The sequence below is a fragment of the Plectropomus leopardus genome, chromosome 20, assembly GCF_026936395.1.
Source record: "Plectropomus leopardus strain MGB_pleo_1.0 chromosome 20, ASM2693639v1, whole genome shotgun sequence".
NCBI lineage: Eukaryota > Metazoa > Chordata > Actinopteri > Perciformes > Serranidae > Plectropomus > Plectropomus leopardus.
Window position 1 is genome coordinate 22,857,866 of NC_142195.1, and position 17,887 is coordinate 22,875,752.

General features: G+C 40.9%; 1 protein-coding gene across 5 annotated transcripts in view; it reads left to right on the top strand.

Annotated features, from left to right (window-relative positions):
* The window catches only part of rxraa (retinoid X receptor, alpha a), a 245,212-nt gene that overhangs the window by 149,887 nt on the left and 77,438 nt on the right, over nt 1-17,887 (top strand). The window lies entirely within an intron of this gene.

Consider the following 17,887-nt stretch of genomic DNA (forward strand, 5'->3'; position numbering starts at 1 on the left):
TCATAACCATCAATCAGCATGCTGTGAGTAGCTGCTGTGAGTGTGGTTTAGGTGTGTGTGTGGTGCAGCACAGAGGTGCATCTTTATTCAAAACAACAGTGCTAAAAAGGTTAACACAGAAGCTGAAATAGACTCAGTTGTATTGGAACTGGCAAGCATTTCTTCAGTGAAAGCAAGAAGGCTTTTCTCAATGAAAGAAGATGCTTTCACTCTTTTCTGAACTGGAATTGGCTTTTGGGATGGACAGATGGTTCATCCAGTCACCTGCCAAGTATTTTTTGTAAGTGCATGCCTTTTCCAAACAGTCTCTAGTGACGGCTTCTCAGCTGGTTCTGTGTAACAAGACATCTGACTCGTCAGGTTAGGAGAATGCACTTGTCCTCAGTGAACTACCAGGTAAGAACTGCTTGTATTATTAGGTAAGTCAGGTTTGCACTTTTTTTGAGTCTGATATTTTTAAAGTGCATTTTATGACCTGATTCCCCTGTTAACTAATTATCCAAAATAGTACCTCATCTCATTTAATTAATCTGTTTTAATACATCAAAGGCAGATTTTTCAGAGACCAGTGTGTAGCTATTAGGTTCATTAGGTTCAATTGAGATCATTATTAAGTTATAATTGACAATAATATCGTAGAAGAAATACAAAAAAAACCTTTCTTAGAACATTGACTTTTATGATAATAGTTTGAACTGGTTTTTCATACAGTGGAAAATTTTGCCTTCTCACAAACAGACACACACACACACACACACACACACACACACACACACACACACACACACACACACACACACACACATCACCGCCTCTGGCTAGAGGTGTGGCTGGGGGCCTTTTTGGAGGCAGTCTGGTTTTCATGCTTAATGGTATCTTTGCATGCGGAGGCCCCTTTGATGGACACGTTAACAGCATTGGTGTGAGATCGGCCCCTTCCTCCAAAACATCTTTGATTCCCCACCCCCTGTCCCCTCAAGCAGGGTCTGACATCAGTGGATATTCTGAACTGTCGGGTGCTGTATGTGGCTAATGAATAGGTGACGGAGCTGTGCAGAACATGTTGTTGATGCTGATACATTTATCACTCCATCCCCAAGGCTCCCTGTGTCAGTGCTGTAACCAGCTGAGCTGCCTGTCATGTGAGGAGAGCATGACTTGTATGGCAACACACATAAAAATATAAACACTTCAATGAGAACAGCTGTTTGATTTTAAAGTTCAAAACTTTTGAAAAAGTATCTACCCTTGAGCCAGAACCTGTTGGTATATGGAAATATTAGTGCTACATTCTGGCGTATTGAAAGAATTTATTTTAGGTCTGAAAATATGTCTTTGAGCACTTTGGGACATGTAAATAAAAGACCTTTTTCCATTTACTGTTGGAGGACACAAGTATCTCCTAATAGAAACCAGGTGCTTTTCCTCTTTGTGTTGTTTTGAATTAGCTCAGAGTTTTGTCTCTTTGTTTACTACATTTTTGCGCAGCACTACAGATTAATCTCTCCTTTCTGGTTTGATTTATTTATTTCATTTCTCCTCTACTTGAAGTGCTCTTAGCTGCATCAGTGGAATTTCTCATCAATGTTGTTCATTAGATAGGTACAAAAAATGTCACTACATGTTCAGTTTAGTCAGTGTTCCAGTACTCATGAAATGTTGTAATATATGAGGGACAACACTTCAGATGTTCAAGAAACTACTGCTAACATGACCAAAACAAATTCAAGGTTCTGCATCACCAGTCTGTTCAAAATCTGATTGTAAGTTTAGTATTTTAATTTCATCAGCAAAGAGAGAATCCATGCTTGTTTCTGTTTTTGCCTTGAGGTCATTCCATTATTGAAATTATTCAGTTTTATCTGCCAATAAGCTCTTAGAAGGTCCTTAAAATTCTTAAAATCTTTTGAATTTGAGGGGAAAAGGCCTTAAAATAATATTAAAATTATAAATTATATTATTAATAATAAAATTAATACTCATAGGGGATATTTGCTCCGCAACTACATGCTGACTTTAGTAGATGTTGACACCACAACTTTGTGCAGACCACAGATCTATATGTTGGTGCTGGTAAACAGGCTAAGGAATTCAGCCTTATAACAACCTAAGTTTTTAACCGCTGTGAAAGAATGGAGGAAAAAAAGTGCTTTATTTTTGTCATTCAGCTTGCAATTATACCTTCGCCCACAGTGCGGGTTGCATGGGCAGAGTGGCACTCTCCGTGTTTTCACTCATTGACTCCACAGGCATAAGAGGAAGCAAGTCAACGTTATTTAAAACGGGAACTAGCAGTGGATGAATAGTCTGTACCCATGGCAATATTCATGATAGCTCCTTGAATTAAGGAAACTTGGCCTAGAACATCCTTGAAAAGTCACAGATTTACCAATATGATAACAATGATGAAATCCGTTATTCATCATTCTTTTCTTAGTTTTTTATGTCATAATATTAAAAGTTTTTGCCTTGAAGAATCACAAACAAGGCTGACCTTAATAACCTTGGAGGAGGTAAACCTTTACTGGTATATCATATTTTTGTTACCCAGACGCTGTAAGCAGTTTTGGGTAGCATTTTGTGGCTGTTGCATGGACTGTGCTATAACTGGAAAGTGAAAGTTCAGAACAGGACACAGACTGCTGAGGCACATGGGAATTATGTCCCTGCTGCAGGATTAACAGCATGTGCATGTCAAAGAATTGAGAAGAGAATTAATTTTTTTTACTATATTTTTCGTCCTCTTGAAAGAAAATAGACTATGTCAAACCAGGTGTCTTATGTTTGTCTTTGGAGCATTGAGGTTTTTCTTTTCTTTATTGTGGAGATAAGATGAGAACCCACTACCCTCTCCTTCACAAGCATACTTTTTCATGGACAAGTTTCAGCACGATCGGCGAGGTGCGCAGTTTTTCCACCAACCTCACCCCCATCTTTGTGTATTTTACAGAGCTATCTTGATTGATTGCAGCATTTTTTACTGTCACAGCCTGCAGTAAGGGTGGACGTGTTTCCCGAACAATTAGGAGCATCTGGATTAGAAGTGTAGTCTTGCTCAAGTATGTCAAAGGTTTTCCTCCTTTGTGTTGTGGCTATTTTAAGAGCTGGAGCATACAAGGATACGAGTCACGCTAGATTATTTTGTCTACCTCAGATCCAGGAGCAAACGCAGAGGACAGGAGGACTGAAAGTGTTGACAAAAAGGTGGAAATGTATCTTTTCTTGTTGTAGTTTCGCTACAGTAGATGTTAAACAAATTCAGCGGTGCTTAAAGCTCCTCGAGCAGCCAAGAGCACAGTGTACTCAAGTGAAGTAACTGTTAAGTCATCGCTGCAGAGGTTGGACAGCCGCTCTGGAGTCTAAAGTTTATAGACCCTGTAATAATCATGGGTCTAATTATGGAATGTGTTACTATAAATCCACTAGTGTCCCCAGATCGTGTGATTGTCCTCCAATCTCAACGTTCCAGCTGCCCGACTACGGCCACAATGACAAGCTGCTGTGGGAGGTGCAAGGCGTGTAGCGGTGACCAAGCAGGAGGTTTCTGGGAAGGCTCGCTAGCCTCGCCCGGGGGAGCCGTATTCAGCAGCGATCTGCTGAACTCCAGGCCGCACACTGATGTGGCAAGGCTCCGGTTTCAGTGGTTTTACATTGTTTGGGCTTTTCAAAAACAAACTTACTGGAAAGGGACTGTGAGAAACGCAGTGTTCGGGACCTTGTTTCTCCGCAGGATCATTTCAAAAAAGCGATCGTTTAGTGTGTTTTATGAGAAAAAGGAGTCATGATGGGAAAAACATTTTTTTCTTTTTTGGAATTGTGGTGTATGAGGTGAGAGAGAGGGAAAGCATAAAAGAGAGACGGCATTGAAAACAGGGCTTTTTTGAAAAAGGCCCTCACAATGCAGGCCTTGTGCTGTGATTTGGTCTGTCCTCACCGAGCTGAGCAGAGGAATGGAAAAGATTATCCGCAGGAATGTCTGGGGTGCCCTCAAACGGAGCGGGCCGCGTGACTGGCCAATAGGAGCGAGGCCTGCAGAGCGGCGGGCTAATTTTTTCCTGATGAACTCAGCCGCCTGCTCCACAATGCAGTCTGATTGCCAGGGCTGAACCCACATATGGTCTGTGTTTGGAGGGTCCAAATGACAGGACCAATTCTGCCTGGAGAGAAAAGGGGGTGGGGGTGTTGGACGTAGATGATTATTACTGCCCCCCCCTTTTTTTTTTTTATTTTATTAGCTTTGGATGTGGCTGAGCGGTGTGCCAGAAATCAACATGATCTCGGTACCTGCTCAGATGAACCCACCAGGTGTACCTTTGATTCATCACTCGTTATTGATGGCATTTTGTACAAATAAGTAGCAATTACGCCAAAAGCCAAGCCACATAGTGTTCACGGCAGTCCCACTCCATTACCATGCCTCAGAATTATCTCACTGCCTCACAAATCCTGCCAATTAATTTGGAACCCATTTACTATTCAGAGGACTTGGACAGAGGCTCCATAGCCCCTCCACCTCGAATCAGGCCAGAGTAAACTACAGGGAAATGCAAGTGACACAGCTCCAACTCCGTGCAAGGAATGTGTGTGCTCATTGTTTTTCTGTGTGGCGCTTTGTAGCATCAGCGCGGCAGTAAAAAGCCATGTGGTGGGCCTCTGGAGCGAGGCAGCATGTGTTTGTAGACCTTGTGGTCACACAGCAGGGTTTGAGACTAGAAGTTTGAGCAGAGAGACGAAGGAGGCTAAAGAGAGAGGTTGTAGGGGGGGTTAAAGTGGCTCCCGGCTCCTCAGATTTCCCATCGCGGGGTCCTGCAGAGGTGAGGAGGGTCACAGAGAGGGAGCTCGTTAGCCTCAGCGTGCTCCGTGCTACCAGCGCTCTAATTGGCTGGCCGGAGTCAGCGCTCTGGCTGGCTGCTTCCTGTTAGGTCAGGAGCCAGAGGGGCCGGAGGACGCCAAGCTGCCGATTATGGGCCCTGGCCTCCATTCATATGAGACACACACCACAGGTTATTTTTCATACACAAACTCCGAACTTTCCAGACTCATCTGAAGCAGCAACCAGCTAATCTCTGCATTTGTTTTAAGATAGGGGGTTTACTGGAGGCCAGAGGACTGTGGTTTGTCATAACTGGGATAAGAACTGCCAAACTGTCCCGTTAATTGGCGGTTTTAATTTATAATAAACTTTTCAGATACTGCGAGATGCATTGGCTGTGGTTTCCAAGATATACAAACTCCTCATGCTGTTCTTTGAAATTATTTTTAAAGGCCCTGACATTTGAAGGAGACTTTATAAATGTGTTGCAAAAATTCTTAATGGGATGAGATGCTGAAATGTAATGTAATGAAATGATACCATAAGGAGAAGATTTAATGGCTTTTTTGGTCCCTTATACGTAAAACAACACTAGCATGCTTAAAAGCAGCCTGATTAGTATCTCTCCCTGTTTTGTTATTTAACAGAATAGGGCTCATTGTTGAGAAATCTTTCATCTAATTAAAAACAACTTTCTTGCAGCATAGCTGTTGTCACTTGGTGTCGGATGATGTTAATAATAAAAGAGTGATAATCTGGCTTTTGTCAAATTCAAAAATTGAGTCTCACAAGTGCGAATACAACTTGTTTTTATTTAATTCAGATTTTTTTGATGTTGCTTTGTATGTGGTTCCTATCCATAGTCTGTATATTTTATTTATTTATTCATTTTTATTTTATTAGCACACAAGAATAAATTTAAAAAAAGTACATAATAAAAAACATAATAATAATTGTGCAAAAGAAGTTAAGAAACCTGAAGGGGCTTACAATAAAAACCTCCCCTCTAGAATTTACAGTCTAATCAAATACTAATGGTAATTCTCACTTTAACATGACACTATAACAAACAAACAAGTAGTTATAATAAACATAAATGGAGCAGACGCATACACAGTACACATCAAAACAGCTAATACATAAACTACAGCACAGGTGTTATTACATGTCAGTCGGCAAGCCCCCGGGGTTACGAGAAGCGGCCGGATTGCCAACATGGAAGCCTATCACTGTACTGCTGTGGATGGCAGCAGCAAACTGAATTATAGTCACCAAAAAAAGTCAAGCCTAAAAAAAGGTGTATGCTATATTGGAAGTATTTTCACCACTTAACCTTTTCATTAAGCAGCCCATTCTGGCGGCTGCATTTCCCCATCAATGCTTTCGTCAAAGCTGAAAGACTCCAGCTGCTGGTCTATGGCTGCCTCAATCAGTTAGTTAGTTAGTGTTATTGTGTGACTTTGGATTCACAGAATAACACAAACTAACTAACTGACCAAGGCAGCAGTGGACCAGCAGCTCCTGCGTTCAGAATCCCCTTTTCTCTCAATAGAGTCTGGCTTTAAGGATATCTGCTTTTGAACTACCTCAGTTCCCCATTGGAAATTGCTGTCTGATAGCAAGGTAACATTCTGAATGTAAACATTTAATGTAAAAATTGTATTACACACATATGGTCTGATTTATTTTTGGTGAGACTTTTTTTAGGTGACTAAATTACATTTTTGCGGCTTCCCCTGTCCATTAGTACATTGACTAACCTCCGGCATTAATTAAGTTTTTTGGCCACTTCTTGGCATCACAAGCAGATGTGAACACAAAATCTGACACATTAGTTGATAATATATGGAGAGACCATTGCTTGGTTACACATCAAACTTTGAACAATGTTAGTATTCATTTTGGTATGTTTTAGTCCAAGTGACGAATGTTACCAAGTCCTTAGGTGCTGCATAAATCCGACTCTTCAGCTGCTAGATTCTACATTTTGTTTACCAGCTCGTAGTTTGACTGGCTGCTGTTTTGGTGATCGTGTACTTGTCACACATTTTTTGCTTGAAAACATCCTCCCGTTGAGTCTGGAAACATGATTCACGAGAGCAGTGAGAATTATTATCATAAAAAATACATGTAATGCAGCTTTAAGAACTTTGATAGATTGATTTTTAGTTTTACCGTGTCTTCACAGTCCCGTTCTTTTTGTGTCTCTTTGTACTGTTCTCTGAGAACCACTAGTTCTTTTATCTAATAGGGATTCACTGAATGCCCGTAATACCCATCCATCGTATCTGCCAATGGGATTCCCCCGGGTGACACAGTCCCTGGTGGCCAGCTGCCACCCCAGCAGCAGCAGAAACTGAGATGCATCTGCAGAGATGGAGGTCTCCGTGCTGGCACAGAGTGACGGCAGCCATCCACGGCGGGTCACTAGAAATCAGAGCGACTAAGCCTTTGATAACTCTCTGAGCCTATAATCCCCCAGCAGCACCATCAGAGTGAAATGCTATCTCATTGTTACAGCTCAAACTCAGCAGAGAGCGAGGTGAGCAGGCAGCCAGGGGCACGGGGGACTGACAGGAAGTGGTCGTATCTCTGTCACTGTCATCTCCACTGTGTAATTCGGGTTGGTGGAGTTGAGGGTTGAATTTTTAACTGAGCTCAAATTCTCAAAGGCTGTCATTATGAGGTTAAATTTGAATCATGGCGGTGCAAAGGAAACAACATTTAAATTTAAATTATCAGGAGTACAGCATAATTTAATGCCTAATGAATTTGTGAGCCGAATACAAATTTACCCATTGTTCCTTTGCCTCTTAAAATCAGAGAGAGCTCTTTGTATTATTTCAAGTGAAAAACAGTCGCTTTTGTTTTAAAGTCATTCGCATCCTCAGTTATATTTAGCTTGTCGATAATGTATTCTCTCAGAGGCAGTTTACGCAGATGAGGTGAATTTTCTGTCTGCCACAGATTCCAGCTCTCTTCGGAGTTGATCCTGACCCCATGAGTGAGGTTTACAGTACAGTGTGTGAGGCTTTGCATCTGGAAAGAAAGGGGGGGAAAATCCTGCATTTTTTATTAACATCAATTAAACATGAATAAGCAAGTTCTCATTCTTCAGGCCCCATGTTGCCTAACACAGAACAGTATGTTAATCACAGCGAAGCACGTCGGGTATGCCGCTAAAATATATGGGCAAATTAATGAATGGAATGAATATAAATGAACATGTACATCTTAACCCAGATACCTCGGTCCCCGATTCTGTCTCTGCTGTGGGCCAGCTGATAGACACATCAGTGTCGCTCCAGCTTTCCTGTCTGCTTAAGCCTGATCCCAAGCAGTGGCGGATAAAGTAATCAGATTCTTTACTCAAATAAAAGTACTAATTCCACATGGTAAAAATACTCTGTTACAAGTAAAAGTCCTACATTGAAAATATTACTAAAGTAAAACCAATTAAGTATAATCAAGAAAATATACCTTAAAGTAAAAGGACCCAATGCAGAAAAATAAAAAAAATCAAACAAAACACTCCAAAACTCTAAAATTATTGGGGAAAAAAAACACCAAACAACCTAAAAAAAATAAATATTTTCTTCAAAATTATTACCCTATCCCACAAAAAACCCTCAAAATTATAAATTGAAAATCACAAAAATGTATTTTTTTGTCAGTCAACTGATTAATCAACTAATTGTTGCAGCTTTACTTGTGTAAACTGGTAATTCAATTTATTACAAAACAACATACTTTTTAAACTCTTATATTTATGCAAAAATCACAATTTGTAAAGAAACTAAAGTGTTAACTTAAATGCAGTGAAGTAAAAAGTACAATATTTCCCTCTGAAATATAGTGGGGTAAGAGTATATAGTGGCATGAAAAGAAAATACTCAAGTACAAGTACCTCAAATTTGAACCTAAGTATAGTACTTAAGTAAATGTACTTGGTTACATTCCACCACTGATCCTGAGTGCTGTGTTTATATCAGCAAGGCTGATGATCACTGGCCTTCTCCAACCACAGATAAACATCGCAGAATTGGGATATGCACGTGTGTCACATTTGCTAAGTAACAGCTCAGCTGGCTCTTGACACACTGGGCGCTGCTGTGCAAACAAACAGTGCAGGAAAACACACTGCAGGCAGGGATAAATCATTTGAATAAAATGAAGAAAAAATATTTACACTTATTAAAAAAACCCACCATATGTGATGTGATGGATGAACACGATGAATAAAAAGAGTGCTCGATTTTGTAAAATGCCATCAGTTATGGAGCCTGTTCTGTTTTTCCTCTTCTCGCTAAAATGATGGAGGATTCAAGAAGTTTGCGTTGAACATCTGGATCAGCTAACAGCAGCAGGGCCAGATATTTGGACAAGGCCAGACCAAAGGAAGAGGCCAATTTCTGTGATTTATTTATTGTGTCTTATTTTCTCTCGGAACCATGCGTTTCCTGGTCGTTATGCTTTGCTTGCAACATCCGACGCTGTTTTGGTAACTATGAAAAACAACAGCACAAGAATTCAGAAACATTTTTCTTGGCTTGTCTACCTTGCAATGTCACTTTTGGTGTTTGAGCATTGGGTTAAGGCTGCTCAATTATAGATATATATGGATATATATATAAACAGAGAGAGAGAGGGATTAATATTAAAATGATTATTTAGTATGATCACTCATCGGCATTGATAACATAATACATTTATTGAATGTTCATCCTGGTGTTTCATTTTAACAATGGCTGCCTTTTAACTTTAAATACAATTGAACCTGAAAAACAATGAAAGCTTTATACCCACCTTAAGTGAGCCTGATCAGTTTCTACTAGGATGCTAACTTCAGGGCTAACTCCTGTCACTTCAGTCAGCAGCTGGCAAACGAGACAGGGGAACTTTGCTTGAGTCTCAAGAAGTTGTAGCATTTATTCACTGACAAACAGCTCCAACTCACACTGCACTGCTGCATTTAGCTTCATATTCTCTGCTGCCATCGCTGCCGCCTCGCTGTCACCATCAGCGATACACAAACGTTTGCTCTCCCCACTTGAGCTCTCTCTCACTACGCATGCAATCAGGTGAGACACCGAAGAGAGGCGGTGAATCATGACTCCCTGTTTTCAACTTGCACCTAAATTTCTGTTTGGACTAATTAGGGGACGGGCCGAGCACAAGCTAGGAAAGGGTGTGCTCAATTTACAAAATAAAAGTCAAAACAAGAGAAACCGTATGTGGCGAAAAATGTTTTATCTTAATTATCTTGTTTCCAAAATCAAAGGAAGCCAAAATCATAATCGAAAATAAAATCAAATGAATCGCTCAGCCCAACATTGGGTCACATTTTTCTTCACATTATGTTGTCTCCCTCTGAACCATAATTTTAGAGCAGAGTTTCTATGTCTCCACCTCAGTCCACTTCTTGTTTGTGTACTGGCCTGTGTGTTAAGTGGGTGGTAAGGGAGCTCAGGTGTCCTTTTAGAGCGGCCTGGGAGCTTGATGCTGTGAGCGTCCGTTCTGGCTGTTCTTCCTCTCACCATGGTCAGTTGCCTCTGTCCTCGTCGATGGGAATTTGAAGGGCAATGGCAGCTAGAGATCATCAGACTGTGTGTGTCCCATCTGCCCCCAGAGGAGGAGAAGCAGGGGAGAGAGTGGCACAGGGATGCTGGGAGAGAGAGAGAGGGATGAGGACTTAGCAGAGGAGAGAGGAGGGGGAGGCGGGATGTCGGAATTTTGATACTAAAGTGATTCGACACGCTTGGCATTATAGCTGGCTCGGCGATGAAGGGGAGGGTGAGGTAGCGTACCCGAGCCCTCATCCGAATGTCACAGAAGCCGATCTCATGAAGTGGAAGGTCAGAAACATCGCACCTGCTGCCCCAGCATGCACAAAATCCGCCCCTTATGCTCCCACAAAGGGCAAACCAGGAATTGAGGGGCGTAAGGTCGAGGACGAGGGGTCAAAGAGAGAGATGTAGACTGGGTTGGGGAGGGGGGAGACTTGGTTGCAGAGCCCCGACCTCCCAGTGTCACATGTCTGTGCTGCACAGGCCCACCCGAGTGTGCTAATGCAGGCCAGTACACGCTGGGATGTGAGAGGTGGAAGTGGGGGAGAAGTGTTCGCAACTCCCACGTGCTTTCTCTTCAGAGAGCCGCTTCTTGAGGTGCACGGTGAAGGAGAGAGGGGGGAGTGATGGTAATTCAGTGGCTAATGGAAATATCTTGTCGGGACTCAGTGTTGGTCTGAGAAGCTGGCAGCCCTGGAGGAACAGACTGTGGCTGCTGTGGTGACACTATAAAGCTTTAGACCCTGTTTTACCAAACAAACAGGACAACAATTTAGAAGCAAGTTTCAAAGTCTAAGTGAGGACCATAGTGGTTGGTTTGGGTTGGAGCAAAATCAAAAATGCATAATTAAGGCCAGTTTACTATCATTCATTGTTTGTTTTGGTCATCATTCCTAGCAGTTATGATAATGCTGAGATCACACGGGGACACCACTACAAAAAAAGCAGACGGTCATGCAGGTTTTAAATTGGCCCACAGTGTAGCCAGATTGTCTGAGCCACTTCATTCAATTGATATGAATGCACTTTTATGTGGACACTAAAAAAATAAATAAATAAAATACTATGTACAGTATGTGAAAATAAACCATCAAAATTACAGTAAATTACAGTTCCTGCAAATCTTAAAAAAAGGTCTTAAAGGGCATTGAATTAATCATTCTAAAAATAAGGCCTCAATTGGTATTTAAATTGTCTCAAATGGTTCTTTCAAAAGTCTTGAAAGTGCTAAATGTAGAAAGTAGGATTTTGTGAATTTATTTATTTATTTTTTAATTTTCTGGCACTGCATTTTAAAATCTCAATTTTTTTTTCATATTAGAAAAAAAGGAAGAAGAAATAAAAAAAGAAAGTTTCAGTGAATGCTGCTTACGTCACCATAACCAAAAGCTCATGTTTTATGCTACAAGTATTTGATCAAAGTCCTCTGTCACTGGCTTCCACTGAAAATGGTGTGTACGTGCAGCTCTCAGCACTCCTATATAATGTATACGTAGGTACTGTGTATGTATGTTGGAAGTGGTATTTGTGCATGTGTATGGGTATGCATGTGTAATATAATTACACTATATGTTTATTACATTTTTTACCATTTATTTATTTTATTTGATCTTATCTTTATTTTATTCTATATGAGCCCAGCTTAGGCAGTGCAATTGAATTTCGTTGTATTCGTCTGTACCATGACAATAACGATATTATAGTTTATTTTATTTTATTCTAACGTCAGACTATTCGAGCATAAGACGGAGGCAGCTGCCTAGATGAACCGAGGATTTTCATTATCTTCAGCCCACCGATTAAAAGTGGTGAATTTACAGCTCACAGATACTTAATGCGAGATAGTCTTTGTTTGATATCCTGTGTTGCCAAAATGTTGCGCATTTTGTGGTCCATTGTTAGCATAGTTAGCATGCAATAGCTCAAAGGGCTAACATGGCTTGTTTACTTTATGAAGTAAAGGACACTGTGACCCGGACTGTCTCTCTGAAGCCTGCTTACACTCTCAAACTCTATATGGAAAAAAAACCAGTGAATAGTCAAATTGTCATATTGAAATTTGATTCGACCGACATGATTCTGAGTCGGGCACAGCCTTAATTACCAACGGAGACGGGCTGGAATCATCCTCTTACCCAGCCACCCTCAGTGGGCTCCCGGCGCAGGGAGGCCCGGGGCGTTGGCAGGGGGAACTGTTGCAGAAAGTTTGACCTTTAGTTGTCTGCCCATGCAGACGGCTTCGTCAATGGAACTGTGTGATGGAGTAGAGCCTCTGTGAAAGAGCGCACCAAACGCCACAGGGGCATCATGTCCACAAGTCCATTACAGTCACTGACATTGAGCTAATTGACTAATGAGTTTGTGCAGCCGTGGTGGCTTGACTTTGAAATGAGAATGGGGAAAGAGAGAGTTGTATCCAGAGTTGCACAGGGGGTTATTTATCAGATGGTTTCAGCTGTGTGGTTCAGTTAACCAGACCTTTATGAATCACACTGATAAGATTTCCTGCTTCGCAAACCTTCGAGATGACTAGACAGGCAGCATGATATGTTTAAAGCTTTATGCTTAAACACGTAAAGCCAAACAGAGTGTACACCATGTGCCGACAGGTGTTTCATTCATTCATTCAAGAACAGAAAATCACTTTTTTGATCATTTATACACTGGAAAAAAGTAACTTATTTTGACCCTAACCTCTGTGCAATAATCACTGCTTCACTGACGTTTAATGTATGTCACAATCGCATCTTATCCACACACTCTCACCTGCCTTGCAAGGCAGCAGGAGGCTCACCCAGGAAGGAGTTAATCATTTACATGACAGTTTTGCAGTAAATATTATGAAACTGTCTAGAGGCCCTGGAACATTTAGTCCCTATCTGTTAATGCTGTTCAAGTGAAGATCTCATCTCCCGGGGCGACAACGGCATCAGGACGAGGGCTTAACGTCACACAGAAAAGCCGCCACGGGGCCTGATGTTTTTTGCATTTGCTTTTTTTAGGAGCAATCTGTGTATGGTTATGTTTGTATGTGTGTAGATAGTTGTGTTTTATTCGGGTTTTTTGGGTTTTTTTTTTGCTTAAATCTGCATGTATGCATCTATAGAGTCCTGCACAGGCTCAGTTTAAAATAAATGTATTTTTTTTTACCTCATACTCAACTTCTCTGCAGGTTTGTGGTACAGGACTGCTGCTTTTGATCCCTGTCCTGCCAGCTGTGCATGATAGCATTTGAGATTTAGTACAACCCCACCACCCTCACCCCCCTGAAAATGACTTGGGTTTGGCTTCTGTGCTGTGATTTCTTTTCCGCCCTCCTATGTAAAGACTCCATCAGGGTGTGATTTTGTAGAACGTCTATGTCAAAGGCAAAGGAGCAGCAGCAGCTGGCTGTAACCCAAGCTGATTATAAGCATGTATTTGTGTTTATTAAACACCCTCCCTGCCATCTGTTCCATGTATTGTGATACGCAGACAGCGCACGTGTGTATGAGCCTGATGATTACACAACAGCCAGGCCAGTCTTGTGGTGGCGGCGTCGGCGTCTCACCCGACATCAATGTGTCGCCACCTCCATTATTCAGACTTTGCACAGCAGCAGGGTGCGCAAATCGAAACGAGACAAGCAGACAGACACTATCGAGTGTCAAATACACATGTATGAACAGAGAGTGACACAGAGATGCTCCTCACGGTCATATCTGTTGTTAATGTGCGAACAGATGCACACGCAGCACTTAGGGAAACGTGATTAATATGCAAAGTGAAGCGTACGTAGAGGACAGTTTCTGTTGTCGTCATAATGCTTAATGCAACAGGAGATTGCTGTGTTCTTTTGCCCTCCATCTGTCTGCCAAAGGTCACAGAGGTTAAGGGAGCATTTAGAGCTTATGGAAAAACAAACAAGTCTATTATCACTGATGATACCTTCGTGTGATGTGATAATTAAGCATTTGCTGATTTTGCTCTCCCCTACTTGTCCACATAATCATTATTTGTGAACCCAATACATTTAGTATGTGGGAGTGCAAAAATTAATGCCTGAGCACAGCAGCGCTGCAGGTTACATAATGATCATAACCTGAGAAGTTATTCTCTGAGCAGTGTGCTAAAAACAGTATCATAACACAGCTTTACAGCTCCCTGTTATCTGACTGCTTGAGTTATCGCTTAAGATGTTGATACTATCTGAAGAAGAGAGACGCAGAAGTTGACTTTGGCCTGTTTTAATGGCTGGGAAAATGTCTGATTGATCTTTTATCTCTGAGAATGTTACCCAATGTTTAACCGCGTCGTCGGCAAGCAATGTTTGCATGTCAGCAACATTTAAAACAGAGATATAGTTTTTTAGAAAATCTTACACAACCCGTAGATATGTGCTGCTTTTTTTTTATGATGGTCATGTTCAAAACAAGATATCTTTAATGTGTCACATCTGTGTAAACACAAATTCAAACATTTTAACAGCAAGATATACTGTGCCTCAACTGTATTTGTAATAGTTTTTATTCAAATCTGTTAAGGATATTTAAAATTGTACATGTAGGGGAAAAATCAGAAGTTTTAGTAATAAGACAAGCTACATTTTAGGGCCTGTTAACATGATTGTGAAGGTGCACAGAAATTTACAGATCCATTTCATTCAAGGGGTTCTCAATAAAGCTGGGGGACCCACAGGAAACAGGTTAAAAAAACAATGCATTTCCAATGATGCAACAGAATAGTGTCTCTCATGATGCCCCTTTTTACTCCTGTTTTTATACCGGTGGTGTAAATATTGACGGTGCAGCTGGTGCAGTGCATAGGAGCCCAAGGGCCCATGTAGGAAGCAGATTTTTGGCCGCTTGGTGAGATTAGGCTGTGGTGGTTTGAGTCCAGGGTGGCTTTTAGGTTAGCAATGATAGTTTGGCACTTCAGCTGCTTGTCCATAGTGGTAATGAAAAGCTGGAATGCAGGATGGGCAGGACGCCCTTTAGCTTCATAAAATGGGGACAGCTGTTTTGACATGCATAACTCAAGCAGCAGTGTATTTTAGCCTTACCTCTTTGCATGTCTCCGTGCATGTGTGTTCACACATCACATGAGCATACTTTTGTGTTTGGGGCAAGGCTCGAGTCCAAGAAATATTATTTGCACCAGGGCCAATCGCAATTTTGCCACACTTTTGTTTCAGTACTGTTTTTTGCTTCAGTACTACTAGGATAGAAAATAAATGTGGCTTTATTATTGAACAGAATTAGACAGATGACTGTTCATCATACAATTATGCCCACTTTCTTCTACCCACCCTCCACAACCTGCCTCTACCCAGAGGTGCGAGCAATTAAAGAAAGTAACAATAATAATAATTTTACATTAATGAGGAAGAGGCAGTAGGAAACTGCAAAAACAAAACTAGAAAGTCTCTTTTTCTATCTTTAATGGCTGCAAACACATTTTTGAATACTTTTTTTCTTTCAGGTCAGTGCATTTATTGGGAAATCAAATTGAGTGTTGAGTTTGCTTCCAAGTGATCAGTAGTGACCCCATGTTTAGCCATGTCCTGTCTGTACAGGGGCGATCATCCTCAAAGGCCACCACTTTGTCTTGTCATGGCTTGAATTTAATTTTGTCTGACTGTAGTACTTCGTAGTTATGTTAATGTTAAGTTCTAATACTTCTAAAGGCCTCTTTGGACATTAAAACTGAAAACACTAACTATAGAATAATGAATGAGTGATGTACTAAATGTTTGACAGGATGATGGGCTGGACACTGGGCCTCCGTGATCACCTGCCGGCTTGATCTCCTCCATATCAATCTTCCTGTGACATGCTGTTGAAATGAAAGCAAAAAAAAAAAAAAACAGTTAAATTATAAACGTGTATTTATGAGTCTGAAATGATACAGCCTCCTCGGACAGCTTTCTAGATTTGTGCTCTATCTCCTGGGCAGATGTCCCGCTAGTCCCCACAAGAACAAAGTTAGCTACATCAAAAGAGGATTAGACATTACTCAGAACAATAACATGCCTGTCAGATCTAAAATATTCTCCCATGGGGCATCAAAAACCAAATCTGACAGATGCCAGGATGGACACAGCAGCAGTAACATATCAGGACAAGCAGGACCACATAACGTCTACATGACCGTTTTATCCTCAAAGTTCTTTTTCACGTCTGGATGACATTAACAACAGCAGGGGAGTTTTCACAGACGGTGCCATATCAAATATTGAAAGATTCCTGGAAAAATTCACATACAGGAGCACCCAGAGAGGCAGAGCAGTGTCCGGGTGACTGGTGTAACAGACTTCTCTGAATAAACAGGGAAATCCAAGCCCCAGTAAGAGGAGAGGCTTTCCTTTATAAAAGATCTTTGTCAAAATATTCTTCGAAGTTGCGATAAAAGCACAGCAGTGGCTTCGGAAAAGGTCTACATGAAACGACTGTAAACAACATCTCTCATGTTTTCTCATCACCAGAGGCGTATGCTGACACTAATAAATCCTTCAAGATGTCTTATCCACTACATCATAGTGTACATCAGACTGCACTTACAGACTGAATGATGCAAGCAGCTTGCTTCCTTTCAACTCTGTCAGAGGAGGAGCATCATGTGGAGGACTTCTGTCTGGTCTCTTTGATTAATGTGGAAGCCACTTTGTGTTGCATGTGTCTTCCTGAAAGCGTTAGTCTATAATTTACATGCACTTACCGGATCTATATTTTGTTGTTGACTCTATGATTTGATTTTTCTAATTTAGTTGAGTCTCAGTTATACCTGAGTTTGGGGGAATAAACGTTTTCTTGTGATTTTGGATAATAAAAGTTAAACATGATATTTATGTAATTTAGTCATTTAAGATGCTATTTGTCTTGCAGATATGATTGTTAATACATTTGCTGCTGCTTGCATCACCCAGACTCCATAGATGTGCTAGTTTTGTGTAATCCAGACTAAACCTGTACGTACTGTACTCAGTACCTTTTAAGGTATAAATAGCCCAGCACCAAGAAGTATTGAGAGTTTTCCAGTCAAGTGATACTTGCATTTGATCCTTTTAGTAGCATCTACACCCAATACAGTCTGTGATGAAGTGTGATGAAGATGAGCACAGTGTCTTTGACAAAGATTACAGTTTAGGGTGTGGATATTCCACCAAAACATCCAAAAGTATGTGGCATACAGAATGACGTAGAAAAGAAAAGGTATCAAATTAATTAATTAAATCTCTTGATTTCTGTTTCAGTTTAACAGTATAGGTATCATCTTTTTTTTAAACAATAGTTTTATGTACTCCAGGTTCAAACCTGTACCTAAGGCTGCATATCAATACTCAGTCCCTTTAAGCTATCAACCAAAATATCTCAGCAAAAAGATGTATCAAAACATCAAATGTCAAACGATACCTGCATTCAGTCCTCTTTGTACCCAGATCTAAGAGAAAAAAAAGGCAATTTGTATGATTTTGCTGCAGCCAATTACTGCAAGCATTCTTCAGTTCAATGTGAGGCGTTATTGGCCG